The sequence below is a fragment of the Barbatula barbatula genome (assembly GCF_947034865.1).
Source record: "Barbatula barbatula genome assembly, chromosome: 16".
NCBI classification, from domain to species: domain Eukaryota; kingdom Metazoa; phylum Chordata; class Actinopteri; order Cypriniformes; family Nemacheilidae; genus Barbatula; species Barbatula barbatula.
In genome coordinates, this window is record NC_136779.1 from 16,952,816 (window position 1) to 16,971,374 (window position 18,559).

Consider the following 18,559-nt stretch of genomic DNA (forward strand, 5'->3'; position numbering starts at 1 on the left):
TTGAGCTGTTAGAATGTCAGAAACAAGCTTTCTGAGCTGAGAACTGCATTTTGTGACAAAAAGCATCAGTGGATGATGAGAATGTCAGTTTTGACAAAGAACACTGATCATTACTAAAATGCTCCAATTGAGCTGTTAGAATGTCAGAAACAAGCTTTCTGAGCTGAGAAATGCATTTTGTGACAAAGTGCTTCAGTGGATGATGAGAATGTCAGTTTTGACAAAGAACACTGTTCATTACTAAAATGCTCTAATTGAGCTGTTAGAATGTCAGAAACAAGCTTTCTGAGCTGAGAACTGCATTTTGTGACATAGTTCATCAGTGGATGATGAGAATGTCAGTTTTGACAATGAAAACTGTTCATTACTAAAATGCTCTAATTGAGCTGTTAGAATGTTAGAAACAAGCTTTCTGAGCTGAGAACTGCATTTTGTGACATAGTTCATCAGTGGATGATGAGAATGTCAGTTTTGACAAAGAACACTGTTCATTACTAAAATGCTCTAATTGAGCTGTTAGAATGTCAGAAACAAGCTTTCTGAGCTGAGAAATGCATTTTGTGACAAAGTGCTTCAGTGGATGATGAGAATGTCAGTTTTGACAAAGAACACTGTTCATTACTGAAATGCTCCAATTGAGCTGTTAGAATGTCAGAAACAAGCTTTCTGAGCTGAGAAATGCATTTTGTGACAAAGTGCATCAGTGGATGATGAGAATGTCACTTTTGACAAAGAACACTGTTCATTACTGAAATGCTCTAATTGAGCTGTTAGAATGTCAGAAACAAGCTTTCTGAGCTGAGAACTGCATTTTGTGACAAAAAGCATCAGTGGATGATGAGAATGTCAGTTTTGACAAAGAACACTGATCATTACTAAAATGCTCCAATTGAGCTGTTAGAATGTCAGAAACAAGCTTTCTGAGCTGAGAAATGCATTTTGTGACAAAGTGCTTCAGTGGATGATGAGAATGTCAGTTTTGACAAAGAACACTGTTCATTACTAAAATGCTCTAATTGAGCTGTTAGAATGTCAGAAACAAGCTTTCTGAGCTGAGAACTGCATTTTGTGACAAAGTGCTTCAGTGGATGATGAGAATGTCAGTTTTGACAAAGAACACTGTTCATTACTTAAATGCTCCAATTGAGCTGTTAGAATGTCAGAAACAAGCTTTCTGAGCTGAGAAATGCATTTTGTGACAAAGTGCATCAGTGGATGATGAGAATGTCACTTTTGACAAAGAACACTGTTCATTACTAAAATGCTCTAATTGAGCTGTTAGAATGTCAGAAACAAGCTTTCTGAGCTGAGAACTGCATTTTGTGACAAAAAGCATCAGTGGATGATGAGAATGTCAGTTTTGACAAAGAACACTGATCATTACTAAAATGCTCCAATTGAGCTTTTAGAATGTCAGAAACAAGCTTTCTGAGCTGAGAAATGCATTTTGTGACAAAGTGCTTCAGTGGATGATGAGAATGTCAGTTTTGACAAAGAACACTGATCATTACTAAAATGCTCCAATTGAGCTGTTAGAATGTCAGAAACAAGCTTTCTGAGCTGAGAAATGCATTTTGTGACAAAGTGCTTCAGTGGATGATGAGAATGTCAGTTTTGACAAAGAACACTGTTCATTACTGAAATGCTCCAATTGAGCTGTTAGAAAGTCAGAAACAAGCTTTCTGAGCTGAGAACTGCATTTTGTGACATAGTTCATCAGTGGATGATGAGAATGTCACTTTTGACAAAGAACACTGTTCATTACTAAAATGCTCTAATTGAGCTGTTAGAATGTCAGAAACAAGCTTTCTGAGCTGAGAACTGCATTTTGTGACATAGTTCATCAGTGGATGATGAGAATGTCAGTTTTGACAAAGAACACTGATCATTACTAAAATGCTCCAATTGAGCTGTTAGAATGTCAGAAACAAGCTTTCTGAGCTGAGAAATGCATTTTGTGACAAAGTGCTTCAGTGGATGATAAGAATGTCAGTTTTGACAAAGAACACTGTTCATTACTGAAATGCTCCAATTGAGCTGTTAGAATGTCAGAAACAAGCTTTCTGAGCTGAGAAATGCATTTTGTGACAAAGTGCATCAGTGGATGATGAGAATGTCACTTTTGACAAAGAACACTGTTCATAACTAAAATGCTCTAATTGAGCTGTTAGAATGTCAGAAACAAGCTTTCTGAGCTGAGAACTGCATTTTGTGACAAAAAGCATCAGTGGATGATGAGAATGTCAGTTTTGACAAAGAACACTGATCATTACTAAAATGCTCCAATTGAGCTGTTAGAATGTCAGAAACAAGCTTTCTGAGCTGAGAAATGCATTTTGTGACAAAGTGCTTCAGTGGATGATGAGAATGTCAGTTTTGACAAAGAACACTGTTCATTACTAAAATGCTCTAATTGAGCTGTTAGAATGTCAGAAACAAGCTTTCTGAGCTGAGAACTGCATTTTGTGACAAAGTGCTTCAGTGGATGATGAGAATGTCAGTTTTGACAAAGAACACTGTTCATTACTTAAATGCTCCAATTGAGCTGTTAGAATGTCAGAAACAAGCTTTCTGAGCTGAGAAATGCATTTTGTGACAAAGTGCATCAGTGGATGATGAGAATGTCACTTTTGACAAAGAACACTGTTCATTACTAAAATGCTCTAATTGAGCTGTTAGAATGTCAGAAACAAGCTTTCTGAGCTGAGAACTGCATTTTGTGACAAAAAGCATCAGTGGATGATGAGAATGTCAGTTTTGACAAAGAACACTGATCATTACTAAAATGCTCCAATTGAGCTGTTAGAATGTCAGAAACAAGCTTTCTGAGCTGAGAAATGCATTTTGTGACAAAGTGAATTAGTGGATGGATGAGAATGTCACTTTTGACAAAGAACACTGATCATTACTAAAATGCTCCAATTGAGCTGTTAGAATGTCAGAAACAAGCTTTCTGAGCTGAGAAATGCATTTTGTGACAAAGTGCTTCAGTGGATGATGAGAATGTCAGTTTTGACAAAGAACACTGTTCATTACTGAAATGCTCCAATTGAGCTGTTAGAATGTCAGAAACAAGCTTTCTGAGCTGAGAAATGCATTTTGTGACAAAGTGCATCAGTGGATGATGAGAATGTCACTTTTGACAAAGAACACTGTTCATTACTGAAATGCTCTAATTGAGCTGTTAGAATGTCAGAAACAAGCTTTCTGAGCTGAGAACTGCATTTTGTGACATAGTTCATCAGTGGATGATGAGAATGTCAGTTTTGACAAAGAACACTGTTCATTACTAAAATGCTCTAATTGAGCTGTTAGAATGTCAGAAACAAGCTTTCTGAGCTGAGAACTGCATTTTGTGACAAAAAGCATCAGTGGATGATGAGAATGTCAGTTTTGACAAAGAACACTGATCATTACTAAAATGCTCCAATTGAGCTGTTAGAATGTCAGAAACAAGCTTTCTGAGCTGAGAAATGCATTTTGTGACAAAGTGCTTCAGTGGATGATGAGAATGTCAGTTTTGACAAAGAACACTGTTCATTACTAAAATGCTCTAATTGAGCTGTTAGAATGTCAGAAACAAGCTTTCTGAGCTGAGAACTGCATTTTGTGACATAGTTCATCAGTGGATGATGAGAATGTCAGTTTTGACAATGAAAACTGTTCATTACTAAAATGCTCTAATTGAGCTGTTAGAATGTTAGAAACAAGCTTTCTGAGCTGAGAACTGCATTTTGTGACATAGTTCATCAGTGGATGATGAGAATGTCAGTTTTGACAAAGAACACTGTTCATTACTAAAATGCTCTAATTGAGCTGTTAGAATGTCAGAAACAAGCTTTCTGAGCTGAGAAATGCATTTTGTGACAAAGTGCTTCAGTGGATGATGAGAATGTCAGTTTTGACAAAGAACACTGTTCATTACTGAAATGCTCCAATTGAGCTGTTAGAATGTCAGAAACAAGCTTTCTGAGCTGAGAAATGCATTTTGTGACAAAGTGCATCAGTGGATGATGAGAATGTCACTTTTGACAAAGAACACTGTTCATTACTGAAATGCTCTAATTGAGCTGTTAGAATGTCAGAAACAAGCTTTCTGAGCTGAGAACTGCATTTTGTGACAAAAAGCATCAGTGGATGATGAGAATGTCAGTTTTGACAAAGAACACTGATCATTACTAAAATGCTCCAATTGAGCTGTTAGAATGTCAGAAACAAGCTTTCTGAGCTGAGAAATGCATTTTGTGACAAAGTGCTTCAGTGGATGATGAGAATGTCAGTTTTGACAAAGAACACTGTTCATTACTAAAATGCTCTAATTGAGCTGTTAGAATGTCAGAAACAAGCTTTCTGAGCTGAGAACTGCATTTTGTGACAAAGTGCTTCAGTGGATGATGAGAATGTCAGTTTTGACAAAGAACACTGTTCATTACTTAAATGCTCCAATTGAGCTGTTAGAATGTCAGAAACAAGCTTTCTGAGCTGAGAAATGCATTTTGTGACAAAGTGCATCAGTGGATGATGAGAATGTCACTTTTGACAAAGAACACTGTTCATTACTAAAATGCTCTAATTGAGCTGTTAGAATGTCAGAAACAAGCTTTCTGAGCTGAGAACTGCATTTTGTGACAAAAAGCATCAGTGGATGATGAGAATGTCAGTTTTGACAAAGAACACTGATCATTACTAAAATGCTCCAATTGAGCTTTTAGAATGTCAGAAACAAGCTTTCTGAGCTGAGAAATGCATTTTGTGACAAAGTGCTTCAGTGGATGATGAGAATGTCAGTTTTGACAAAGAACACTGATCATTACTAAAATGCTCCAATTGAGCTGTTAGAATGTCAGAAACAAGCTTTCTGAGCTGAGAAATGCATTTTGTGACAAAGTGCTTCAGTGGATGATGAGAATGTCAGTTTTGACAAAGAACACTGTTCATTACTGAAATGCTCCAATTGAGCTGTTAGAAAGTCAGAAACAAGCTTTCTGAGCTGAGAACTGCATTTTGTGACATAGTTCATCAGTGGATGATGAGAATGTCACTTTTGACAAAGAACACTGTTCATTACTAAAATGCTCTAATTGAGCTGTTAGAATGTCAGAAACAAGCTTTCTGAGCTGAGAACTGCATTTTGTGACATAGTTCATCAGTGGATGATGAGAATGTCAGTTTTGACAAAGAACACTGATCATTACTAAAATGCTCCAATTGAGCTGTTAGAATGTCAGAAACAAGCTTTCTGAGCTGAGAAATGCATTTTGTGACAAAGTGCTTCAGTGGATGATAAGAATGTCAGTTTTGACAAAGAACACTGTTCATTACTGAAATGCTCCAATTGAGCTGTTAGAATGTCAGAAACAAGCTTTCTGAGCTGAGAAATGCATTTTGTGACAAAGTGCATCAGTGGATGATGAGAATGTCACTTTTGACAAAGAACACTGTTCATAACTAAAATGCTCTAATTGAGCTGTTAGAATGTCAGAAACAAGCTTTCTGAGCTGAGAACTGCATTTTGTGACAAAAAGCATCAGTGGATGATGAGAATGTCAGTTTTGACAAAGAACACTGATCATTACTAAAATGCTCCAATTGAGCTGTTAGAATGTCAGAAACAAGCTTTCTGAGCTGAGAAATGCATTTTGTGACAAAGTGCTTCAGTGGATGATGAGAATGTCAGTTTTGACAAAGAACACTGTTCATTACTAAAATGCTCTAATTGAGCTGTTAGAATGTCAGAAACAAGCTTTCTGAGCTGAGAACTGCATTTTGTGACATAGTTCATCAGTGGATGATGAGAATGTCAGTTTTGACAATGAAAACTGTTCATTACTAAAATGCTCTAATTGAGCTGTTAGAATGTTAGAAACAAGCTTTCTGAGCTGAGAACTGCATTTTGTGACATAGTTCATCAGTGGATGATGAGAATGTCAGTTTTGACAAAGAACACTGTTCATTACTAAAATGCTCCAATTGAGCTGTTAGAATGTCAGAAACAAGCTTTCTGAGCTGAGAACTGCATTTTGTGACAAAGTGAATCAGTGGATGATGAGAATGAAACTTTTGACAAAGAACACTGATCATTACTAAAATGCTCTAATTGAGCTGTTAGAATGTCAGAAAAAAGCTTTCTGAGATGAAAACTGCATTTTGTGACAAAGTGAATCAGTGGATGATGAGAATGTCACTTTTGACAAAGAACACTGATCATTACTAAAATGCTCTAATTGAGCTGTTAGAATGTCAGAAAAAAGCTTTCTGAGCTGAGAACTGCATTTTGTGACAAAATGCATCAGTGGATGATGAGAATGTCAGTTTTGACAAAGAACACTGTTCATTACTGAAATGCTCTAACTGAGCTGTTAGAATGTCAGAAAAAAGCTTTTTGAGCAGAAAACTGCATTTTGTGACAAAGTGATTCAGTGGATGATCAGAATGTCAGTTTTGACAAAGAACACTGATCATTACTAAAATGCTCTAATTGAGCTGTTAGAATGTCAGAAACAAGCTTTCTGAGCTGAGAAATGCATTTTGTGACAAAGTGAATTAGTGGATGGATGAGAATGTCACTTTTGACAAAGAACACTGATCATTACTAAAATGCTCCAATTGAGCTGTTAGAATGTCAGAAACAAGCTTTCTGAGCTGAGAACTGCATTTTGTGACATAGTTCATCAGTGGATGATGAGAATGTCAGTTTTGACAAAGAACACTGTACATTACTAAAATGCTCTAATTGAGCTGTTAGAATGTCAGAAACAAGCTTTCTGAGCTGAGAACTGCATTTTGTGACAAAAAGCATCAGTGGATGATGAGAATGTCAGTTTTGACAAAGAACACTGATCATTACTAAAATGCTCCAATTGAGCTTTTAGAATGTCAGAAACAAGCTTTCTGAGCTGAGAAATGCATTTTGTGACAAAGTGCTTCAGTGGATGATGAGAATGTCAGTTTTGACAAAGAACACTGTTCATTAATGAAATGCTCCAATTGAGCTGTTAGAATGTCAGAAACAAGCTTTCTGAGCTGAAAACTGCATTTTGTGACAAAAAGCATCAGTGGATGATGAGAATGTCAGTTTTGACAAAGAACACTGTTCATTACTGAAATGCTCTAATTGAGCTGTTAGAATGTCAGAAACAAGCTTTCTGAGCTGAGAACTGCATTTTGTGACAAAGTGCTTCAGTGGATGATGAGAATGTCAGTTTTGACAAAGAACACTATTCATTACTAAAATGCTCTAATTGAGCTGTTAGAATGTCAGAAACAAGCTTTCTGAGCTGAGAACTGCATTTTGTGACAAAAAGCATCAGTGGATGATGAGAATGTCAGTTTTGACAAAGAACACTGTTCATTACTAAAATGCTCTAATTGAGCTGTTAGAATGTCAGAAACAAGCTTTCTGAGCTGAGAAATGCATTTTGTGACAAAGTGCATCAGTGGATGATGAGAATGTCACTTTTGACAAAGAACACTGTTCATTACTAAAATGCTCTAATTGAGCTGTTAGAATGTCAGAAACAAGCTTTCTGAGCTGAGAACTGCATTTTGTGACAAAAAGCATCAGTGGATGATGAGAATGTCAGTTCTGACAAAGAACACTGATCATTACTAAAATGCTCCAATTGAGCTGTTAGAATGTCAGAAACAAGCTTTCTGAGCTGAGAAATGCATTTTGTGACAAAGTGCTTCAGTGGATGATGAGAATGTCAGTTTTGACAAAGAACACTGTTCATTACTAAAATGCTCTAATTGAGCTGTTAGAATGTCAGAAACAAGCTTTCTGAGCTGAGAACTGCATTTTGTGACAAAAAGCATCAGTGGATGATGAGAATGTCAGTTTTGACAAAGAACACTGATCATTACTAAAATGCTCCAATTGAGCTGTTAGAATGTCAGAAACAAGCTTTCTGAGCTGAGAAATGCATTTTGTGACAAAGTGAATTAGTGGATGGATGAGAATGTCACTTTTGACAAAGAACACTGATCATTACTAAAATGCTCCAATTGAGCTGTTAGAATGTCAGAAACAAGCTTTCTGAGCTGAGAAATGCATTTTGTGACAAAGTGCTTCAGTGGATGATGAGAATGTCAGTTTTGACAAAGAACACTGTTCATTACTGAAATGCTCCAATTGAGCTGTTAGAATGTCAGAAACAAGCTTTCTGAGCTGAGAAATGCATTTTGTGACAAAGTGCATCAGTGGATGATGAGAATGTCACTTTTGACAAAGAACACTGTTCATTACTGAAATGCTCTAATTGAGCTGTTAGAATGTCAGAAACAAGCTTTCTGAGCTGAGAACTGCATTTTGTGACATAGTTAATCAGTGGATGATGAGAATGTCAGTTTTGACAAAGAACACTGTTCATTACTAAAATGCTCTAATTGAGCTGTTAGAATGTCAGAAACAAGCTTTCTGAGCTGAGAACTGCAGTTTGTGACAAAAAGCATCAGTGGATGATGAGAATGTCAGTTTTGACAAAGAACACTGATCATTACTAAAATGCTCCAATTGAGCTTTTAGAATGTCAGAAACAAGCTTTCTGAGCTGAGAAATGCATTTTGTGACATAGTTCATCAGTGGATGATGAGAATGTCAGTTTTGACAAAGAACACTGTTCATTACTAAAATGCTCTAATTGAGCTGTTAGAATGTCAGAAACAAGCTTTCTGAGCTGAGAACTGCATTTTGTGACAAAGTGCTTCAGTGGATGATGAGAATGTCAGTTTTGACAAAGAACACTGTTCATTACTTAAATGCTCCAATTGAGCTGTTAGAATGTCAGAAACAAGCTTTCTGAGCTGAGAAATGCATTTTGTGACAAAGTGCATCAGTGGATGATGAGAATGTCACTTTTGACAAAGAACACTGTTCATTACTAAAATGCTCTAATTGAGCTGTTAGAATGTCAGAAACAAGCTTTCTGAGCTGAGAACTGCATTTTGTGACAAAAAGCATCAGTGGATGATGAGAATGTCAGTTTTGACAAAGAACACTGATCATTACTAAAATGCTCCAATTGAGCTGTTAGAATGTCAGAAACAAGCTTTCTGAGCTGAGAAATGCATTTTGTGACAAAGTGAATTAGTGGATGGATGAGAATGTCACTTTTGACAAAGAACACTGATCATTACTAAAATGCTCCAATTGAGCTGTTAGAATGTCAGAAACAAGCTTTCTGAGCTGAGAAATGCATTTTGTGACAAAGTGCTTCAGTGGATGATGAGAATGTCAGTTTTGACAAAGAACACTGTTCATTACTGAAATGCTCCAATTGAGCTGTTAGAATGTCAGAAACAAGCTTTCTGAGCTGAGAAATGCATTTTGTGACAAAGTGCATCAGTGGATGATGAGAATGTCACTTTTGACAAAGAACACTGTTCATTACTGAAATGCTCTAATTGAGCTGTTAGAATGTCAGAAACAAGCTTTCTGAGCTGAGAACTGCATTTTGTGACATAGTTCATCAGTGGATGATGAGAATGTCAGTTTTGACAAAGAACACTGTTCATTACTAAAATGCTCTAATTGAGCTGTTAGAATGTCAGAAACAAGCTTTCTGAGCTGAGAACTGCAGTTTGTGACAAAAAGCATCAGTGGATGATGAGAATGTCAGTTTTGACAAAGAACACTGATCATTACTAAAATGCTCCAATTGAGCTTTTAGAATGTCAGAAACAAGCTTTCTGAGCTGAGAAATGCATTTTGTGACAAAGTGCTTCAGTGGATGATGAGAATGTCAGTTTTGACAAAGAACACTGTTCATTAATGAAATGCTCCAATTGAGCTGTTAGAATGTCAGAAACAAGCTTTCTGAGCTGAAAACTGCATTTTGTGACAAAAAGCATCAGTGGATGATGAGAATGTCAGTTTTGACAAAGAACACTGTTCATTACTGAAATGCTCCAATTGAGCTGTTAGAATGTCAGAAACAAGCTTTCTGAGCTGAAAACTGCATTTTGTGACATAGTTCATCAGTGGATGATGAGAATGTCAGTTTTGACAAAGAACACTGATCATCACTAAAATGCTCCAATTAAGCTGTTAGAATGTCAGAAACAAGCTTTCTGAGCTGAGAACTGCCTTTTGTGACATAGTTCATCAGTGGATGATGAGAATGTTAGTTTTGACAAAGAACACTGTTCATTACTAAAATTCTCTAATTGAGCTGTTAGAATGTCAGAAACAAGCTTTCTGAGCTGAGAACTGCATTTTGTGAGAAAGTGATTCAGTGGATGATGAGAATGTCAGTTTTGACAAAGAACACTGATCATTACTAAAATGCTCCAATTGAGCTGTTAGAATGTCAGAAACAAGCTTTCTGAGCTAAGAACTGCATTTTGTGACAAAGTGAATCAGTGGATGGATGAGAATGTCACTTTTGACAAAGAACACTGTTCATTACTAAAATTCTCTAATTGAGCTGTTAGAATGTCAGAAACAAGCTTTCTGAGCTGAGAACTGCATTTTGTGAGAAAGTGAATCAGTGGATGATGAGAATGTCAGTTTTGACAAAGAACACTGTTCATTACTAAAATGCTCCAATTGAGCTGTTAGAATGTCAGAAACAAGCTTTCTGAGCATAAAACTGCATTTTGTGACAAAGTGCATCAGTGGGTGATGAGAATGTCAGTTTTGACAAAGAACACTGATCATTACTAAAATGCTCTAATTGAGCTGTTAGAATGTCAGAAACAAGCTTTCTGAGCTGAGAACTGCATTTTGTGACAAAGTGAATCAGTGGATGATGAGAATGTCACTTTTGACAAAGAACACTGATCATTACTAAAATGCTCTAATTGAGCTGTTAGAATGTCAGAAAAAAGCTTTCTGAGATGAAAACTGCATTTTGTGACAAAGTGAATCAGTGGATGATGAGAATGTCACTTTTGACAAAGAACACTGATCATTACTGAAATGCTCCAATTGAGCTGTTAGAATGTCAGAAACAAGCTTTCTGAGCTGAGAAATGCATTTTGTGACAAAGTGCTTCAGTGGATGATGAGAATGTCAGTTTTGACAAAGAACACTGTTCATTACTAAAATGCTCTAATTGAGCTGTTAGAATGTCAGAAACAAGCTTTCTGAGCTGAGAACTGCATTTTGTGACATAGTTCATCAGTGGATGATGAGAATGTCACTTTTGACAAAGAACACTGTTCATTACTAAAATGCTCTAATTGAGCTGTTAGAATGTCAGAAACAAGCTTTCTGAGCTGAGAACTGCATTTTGTGACATAGTTCATCAGTGGATGATGAGAATGTCAGTTTTGACAAAGAAAACTGTTCATTACTAAAATGCTCTAATTGAGCTGTTAGAATGTTAGAAACAAGCTTTCTGAGCTGAGAACTGCATTTTGTGACATAGTTCATCAGTGGATGATGAGAATGTCAGTTTTGACAAAGAACACTGATCATTACTAAAATGCTCCAATTGAGCTGTTAGAATGTCAGAAACAAGCTTTCTGAGCTGAGAAATGCATTTTGTGACAAAGTGCTTCAGTGGATGATGAGAATGTCAGTTTTGACAAAGAACACTGTTCATTACTAAAATGCTCTAATTGAGCTGTTAGAATGTCAGAAACAAGCTTTCTGAGCTGAGAACTGCATTTTGTGACAAAGTGCTTCAGTGGATGATGAGAATGTCAGTTTTGACAAAGAACACTGTTCATTACTTAAATGCTCCAATTGAGCTGTTAGAATGTCAGAAACAAGCTTTCTGAGCTGAGAAATGCATTTTGTGACAAAGTGCATCAGTGGATGATGAGAATGTCACTTTTGACAAAGAACACTGTTCATTACTAAAATGCTCTAATTGAGCTGTTAGAATGTCAGAAACAAGCTTTCTGAGCTGAGAACTGCATTTTGTGACAAAAAGCATCAGTGGATGATGAGAATGTCAGTTTTGACAAAGAACACTGATCATTACTAAAATGCTCCAATTGAGCTGTTAGAATGTCAGAAACAAGCTTTCTGAGCTGAGAAATGCATTTTGTGACAAAGTGAATTAGTGGATGGATGAGAATGTCACTTTTGACAAAGAACACTGATCATTACTAAAATGCTCCAATTGAGCTGTTAGAAGTCAGAAACAAGCTTTCTGAGCTGAGAAATGCATTTTGTGACAAAGTGCTTCAGTGGATGATGAGAATGTCACTTTTGACAAAGAACACTGTTCATTACTGAAATGCTCTAATTGAGCTGTTAGAATGTCAGAAACAAGCTTTCTGAGCTGAGAACTGCATTTTGTGACATAGTTCATCAGTGGATGATGAGAATGTCAGTTTTGACAAAGAACACTGTTCATTACTAAAATGCTCTAATTGAGCTGTTAGAATGTCAGAAACAAGCTTTCTGAGCTGAGAACTGCATTTTGTGACAAAAAGCATCAGTGGATGATGAGAATGTCAGTTTTGACAAAGAACACTGATCATTACTAAAATGCTCCGATTGAGCTTTTAGAATGTCAGAAACAAGCTTTCTGAGCTGAGAAATGCATTTTGTGACAAAGTGCTTCAGTGGATGATGAGAATGTCAGTTTTGACAAAGAACACTGTTCATTAATGAAATGCTCCAATTGAGCTGTTAGAATGTCAGAAACAAGCTTTCTGAGCTGAAAACTGCATTTTGTGACAAAAAGCATCAGTGGATGATGAGAATGTCAGTTTTGACAAAGAACACTGTTCATTACTGAAATGCTCCAATTGAGCTGTTAGAATGTCAGAAACAAGCTTTCTGAGCTGAAAACTGCATTTTGTGACATAGTTCATCAGTGGATGATGAGAATGTCAGTTTTGACAAAGAACACTGTTCATTACTAAAATTCTCTAATTGAGCTGTTAGAATGTCAGAAACAAGCTTTCTGAGCTGAGATCTGCATTTTGTGAGAAAGTGAATCAGTGGATGATGAGAATGTCAGTTTTGACAAAGAACACTGATCATTACTAAAATGCTCCAATTGAGCTGTTAGAATGTCAGAAACAAGCTTTCTGAGCTGAGAACTGCATTTTGTGACAAAGTGAATCAGTGGATGGATGAGAATGTCACTTTTGACAAAGAACACTGTTCATTACTGAAATGCTCCAATTGAGCTGTTAGAATGTCAGAAACAAGCTTTCTGAGCTGAAAACTGCATTTTGTGACATAGTTCATCAGTGGATGATGAGAATGTCAGTTTTGACAAAGAACACTGTTCATTACTAAAATTCTCTAATTGAGCTGTTAGAATGTCAGAAACAAGCTTTCTGAGCTGAGAACTGCATTTTGTGAGAAAGTGAATCAGTGGATGATGAGAATGTCAGTTTTGACAAAGAACACTGTTCATTACTAAAATGCTCCAATTGAGCTGTTAGAATGTCAGAAACAAGCTTTCTGAGCATAAAACTGCATTTTGTGACAAAGTGCATCAGTGGGTGATGAGAATGTCAGTTTTGACAAAGAACACTGTTCATTACTAAAATGCTCTAATTGAGCTGTTAGAATGTCAGAAACAAGCTTTCTGAGCTGAAAACTGCATTTTGTGACAAAGTGAATCAGTGAATGATGAGAATGTCAGTTTTGACAAAGAACACTGATCATTACTAAAATGCTCTAATTGAGCTGTTAGAATGTCAGAAACAAGCTTTCTGAGCTGAGAACTGCATTTTGTGACAAAAAGCATCAGTGGATGATGAGAATGTCAGTTTTGACAAAGAACACTGTTCATTACTAAAATGCTCTAATTGAGCTGTTAGAATGTCAGAAACAAGCTTTCTGAGCTGAGAAATGCATTTTGTGACAAAGTGCATCAGTGGATGATGAGAATGTCACTTTTGACAAAGAACACTGTTCATTACTAAAATGCTCTAATTGAGCTGTTAGAATGTCAGAAACAAGCTTTCTGAGCTGAGAACTGCATTTTGTGACAAAAAGCATCAGTGGATGATGAGAATGTCAGTTCTGACAAAGAACACTGATCATTACTAAAATGCTCCAATTGAGCTGTTAGAATGTCAGAAACAAGCTTTCTGAGCTGAGAAATGCATTTTGTGACAAAGTGCTTCAGTGGATGATGAGAATGTCAGTTTTGACAAAGAACACTGTTCATTACTAAAATGCTCTAATTGAGCTGTTAGAATGTCAGAAACAAGCTTTCTGAGCTGAGAACTGCATTTTGTGACATAGTTCATCAGTGGATGATGAGAATGTCAGTTTTGACAAAGAAAACTGTTCATTACTAAAATGCTCTAATTGAGCTGTTAGAATGTTAGAAACAAGCTTTCTGAGCTGAGAACTGCATTTTGTGACATAGTTCATCAGTGGATGATGAGAATGTCAGTTTTGACAAAGAACACTGATCATTACTAAAATGCTCCAATTGAGCTGTTAGAATGTCAGAAACAAGCTTTCTGAGCTGAGAAATGCATTTTGTGACAAAGTGCTTCAGTGGATGATGACAATGTCAGTTTTGACAAAGAACACTGTTCATTACTAAAATGCTCTATTGAGCTGTTAGAATGTCAGAAACAAGCTTTCTGAGCTGAGAACTGCATTTTGTGACATAGTTCATCAGTGGATGATGAGAATGTCAGTTTTGACAAAGAACACTGTTCATTACTAAAATGCTCCAATTGAGCTGTTAGAATGTCAGAAACAAGCTTTCTGAGCTGAGAACTGCATTTTGTGACAAAGTGAATCAGTGGATGATGAGAATGAAACTTTTGACAAAGAACACTGATCATTACTAAAATGCTCTAATTGAGCTGTTAGAATGTCAGAAAAAAGCTTTCTGAGATGAAAACTGCATTTTGTGACAAAGTGAATCAGTGGATGATGAGAATGTCACTTTTGACAAAGAACACTGATCATTACTAAAATGCTCTAATTGAGCTGTTAGAATGTCAGAAAAAAGCTTTCTGAGCTGAGAACTGCATTTTGTGACAAAATGCATCAGTGGATGATGAGAATGTCAGTTTTGACAAAGAACACTGTTCATTACTGAAATGCTCTAACTGAGCTGTTAGAATGTCAGAAAAAAGCTTTTTGAGCAGAAAACTGCATTTTGTGACAAAGTGATTCAGTGGATGATCAGAATGTCAGTTTTGACAAAGAACACTGATCATTACTAAAATGCTCTAATTGAGCTGTTAGAATGTCAGAAAAAAGCTTTCTGAGCTGAGAACTGCATTTTGTGACAAAATGCATCAGTGGATGATGAGAATGTCAGTTTTGACAAAGAACACTGTTCATTACTGAAATGCTCTAACTGAGCTGTTAGAATGTCAGAAAAAAGCTTTTTGAGCAGAAAACTGCATTTTGTGACAAAGTGATTCAGTGGATGATCAGAATGTCAGTTTTGACAAAGAACACTGTTCATTACTGAAATGCTCCAATTGAGCTGTTAGAATGTCAGAAACAAGCTTTCTGAGCTGAGAAATGCATTTTGTGACAAAAAGCATCAGTGGATGATGAGAATGTCAGTTTTGACAAAGAACACTGATCATTACTAAAATGCTCCAATTGAGCTGTTAGAATGTCAGAAACAAGCTTTCTGAGCTGAGAAATGCATTTTGTGACAAAGTGCTTCAGTGGATGATGAGAATGTCAGTTTTGACAAAGAACACTGTTCATTACTAAAATGCTCTAATTGAGCTGTTAGAATGTCAGAAACAAGCTTTCTGAGCTGAGAACTGCATTTTGTGACAAAGTGCTTCAGTGGATGATGAGAATGTCAGTTTTGACAAAGAACACTGTTCATTACTTAAATGCTCCAATTGAGCTGTTAGAATGTCAGAAACAAGCTTTCTGAGCTGAGAAATGCATTTTGTGACAAAGTGCATCAGTGGATGATGAGAATGTCACTTTTGACAAAGAACACTGTTCATTACTAAAATGCTCTAATTGAGCTGTTAGAATGTCAGAAACAAGCTTTCTGAGCTGAGAACTGCATTTTGTGACAAAAAGCATCAGTGGATGATGAGAATGTCAGTTTTGACAAAGAACACTGATCATTACTAAAATGCTCCAATTGAGCTGTTAGAATGTCAGAAACAAGCTTTCTGAGCTGAGAAATGCATTTTGTGACAAAGTGAATTAGTGGATGGATGAGAATGTCACTTTTGACAAAGAACACTGATCATTACTAAAATGCTCCAATTGAGCTGTTAGAATGTCAGAAACAAGCTTTCTGAGCTGAGAAATGCATTTTGTGACAAAGTGCTTCAGTGGATGATGAGAATGTCAGTTTTGACAAAGAACACTGTTCATTACTGAAATGCTCCAATTGAGCTGTTAGAATGTCAGAAACAAGCTTTCTGAGCTGAGAAATGCATTTTGTGACAAAGTGCATCAGTGGATGATGAGAATGTCACTTTTGACAAAGAACACTGTTCATTACTGAAATGCTCTAATTGAGCTGTTAGAATGTCAGAAACAAGCTTTCTGAGCTGAGAACTGCATTTTGTGACATAGTTCATCAGTGGATGATGAGAATGTCAGTTTTGACAAAGAACACTGTTCATTACTAAAATGCTCTAATTGAGCTGTTAGAATGTCAGAAACAAGCTTTCTGAGCTGAGAACTGCATTTTGTGACAAAAAGCATCAGTGGATGATGAGAATGTCAGTTTTGACAAAGAACACTGATCATTACTAAAATGCTCAAATTGAGCTTTTAGAATGTCAGAAACAAGCTTTCTGAGCTGAGAAATGCATTTTGTGACAAAGTGCTTCAGTGGATGATGAGAATGTCAGTTTTGACAAAGAACACTGATCATTACTAAAATGCTCCAATTGAGCTGTTAGAATGTCAGAAACAAGCTTTCTGAGCTGAGAAATGCATTTTGTGACAAAGTGCTTCAGTGGATGATGAGAATGTCAGTTTTGACAAAGAACACTGTTCATTACTGAAATGCTCCAATTGAGCTGTTAGAAAGTCAGAAACAAGCTTTCTGAGCTGAGAACTGCATTTTGTGACATAGTTCATCAGTGGATGATGAGAATGTCACTTTTGACAAAGAACACTGTTCATTACTAAAATGCTCTAATTGAGCTGTTAGAATGTCAGAAACAAGCTTTCTGAGCTGAGAACTGCATTTTGTGACATAGTTCATCAGTGGATGATGAGAATGTCAGTTTTGACAAAGAACACTGATCATTACTAAAATGCTCCAATTGAGCTGTTAGAATGTCAGAAACAAGCTTTCTGAGCTGAGAAATGCATTTTGTGACAAAGTGCTTCAGTGGATGATAAGAATGTCAGTTTTGACAAAGAACACTGTTCATTACTGAAATGCTCCAATTGAGCTGTTAGAATGTCAGAAACAAGCTTTCTGAGCTGAGAAATGCATTTTGTGACAAAGTGCATCAGTGGATGATGAGAATGTCACTTTTGACAAAGAACACTGTTCATTACTAAAATGCTCTAATTGAGCTGTTAGAATGTCAGAAACAAGCTTTCTGAGCTGAGAACTGCATTTTGTGACAAAAAGCATCAGTGGATGATGAGAATGTCAGTTTTGACAAAGAACACTGATCATTACTAAAATGCTCCAATTGAGCTGTTAGAATGTCAGAAACAAGCTTTCTGAGCTGAGAAATGCATTTTGTGACAAAGTGCTTCAGTGGATGATGAGAATGTCAGTTTTGACAAAGAACACTGTTCATTACTAAAATGCTCTAATTGAGCTGTTAGAATGTCAGAAACAAGCTTTCTGAGCTGAGAACTGCATTTTGTGACATAGTTCATCAGTGGATGATGAGAATGTCAGTTTTGACAATGAAAACTGTTCATTACTAAAATGCTCTAATTGAGCTGTTAGAATGTTAGAAACAAGCTTTCTGAGCTGAGAACTGCATTTTGTGACATAGTTCATCAGTGGATGATGAGAATGTCAGTTTTGACAAAGAACACTGTTCATTACTAAAATGCTCTAATTGAGCTGTTAGAATGTCAGAAACAAGCTTTCTGAGCTGAGAAATGCATTTTGTGACAAAGTGCTTCAGTGGATGATGAGAATGTCAGTTTTGACAAAGAACACTGTTCATTACTGAAATGCTCCAATTGAGCTGTTAGAATGTCAGAAACAAGCTTTCTGAGCTGAGAAATGCATTTTGTGACAAAGTGCATCAGTGGATGATGAGAATGTCACTTTTGACAAAGAACACTGTTCATTACTGAAATGCTCTAATTGAGCTGTTAGAATGTCAGAAACAAGCTTTCTGAGCTGAGAACTGCATTTTGTGACAAAAAGCATCAGTGGATGATGAGAATGTCAGTTTTGACAAAGAACACTGATCATTACTAAAATGCTCCAATTGAGCTGTTAGAATGTCAGAAACAAGCTTTCTGAGCTGAGAAATGCATTTTGTGACAAAGTGCTTCAGTGGATGATGAGAATGTCAGTTTTGACAAAGAACACTGTTCATTACTAAAATGCTCTAATTGAGCTGTTAGAATGTCAGAAACAAGCTTTCTGAGCTGAGAACTGCATTTTGTGACAAAGTGCTTCAGTGGATGATGAGAATGTCAGTTTTGACAAAGAACACTGTTCATTACTTAAATGCTCCAATTGAGCTGTTA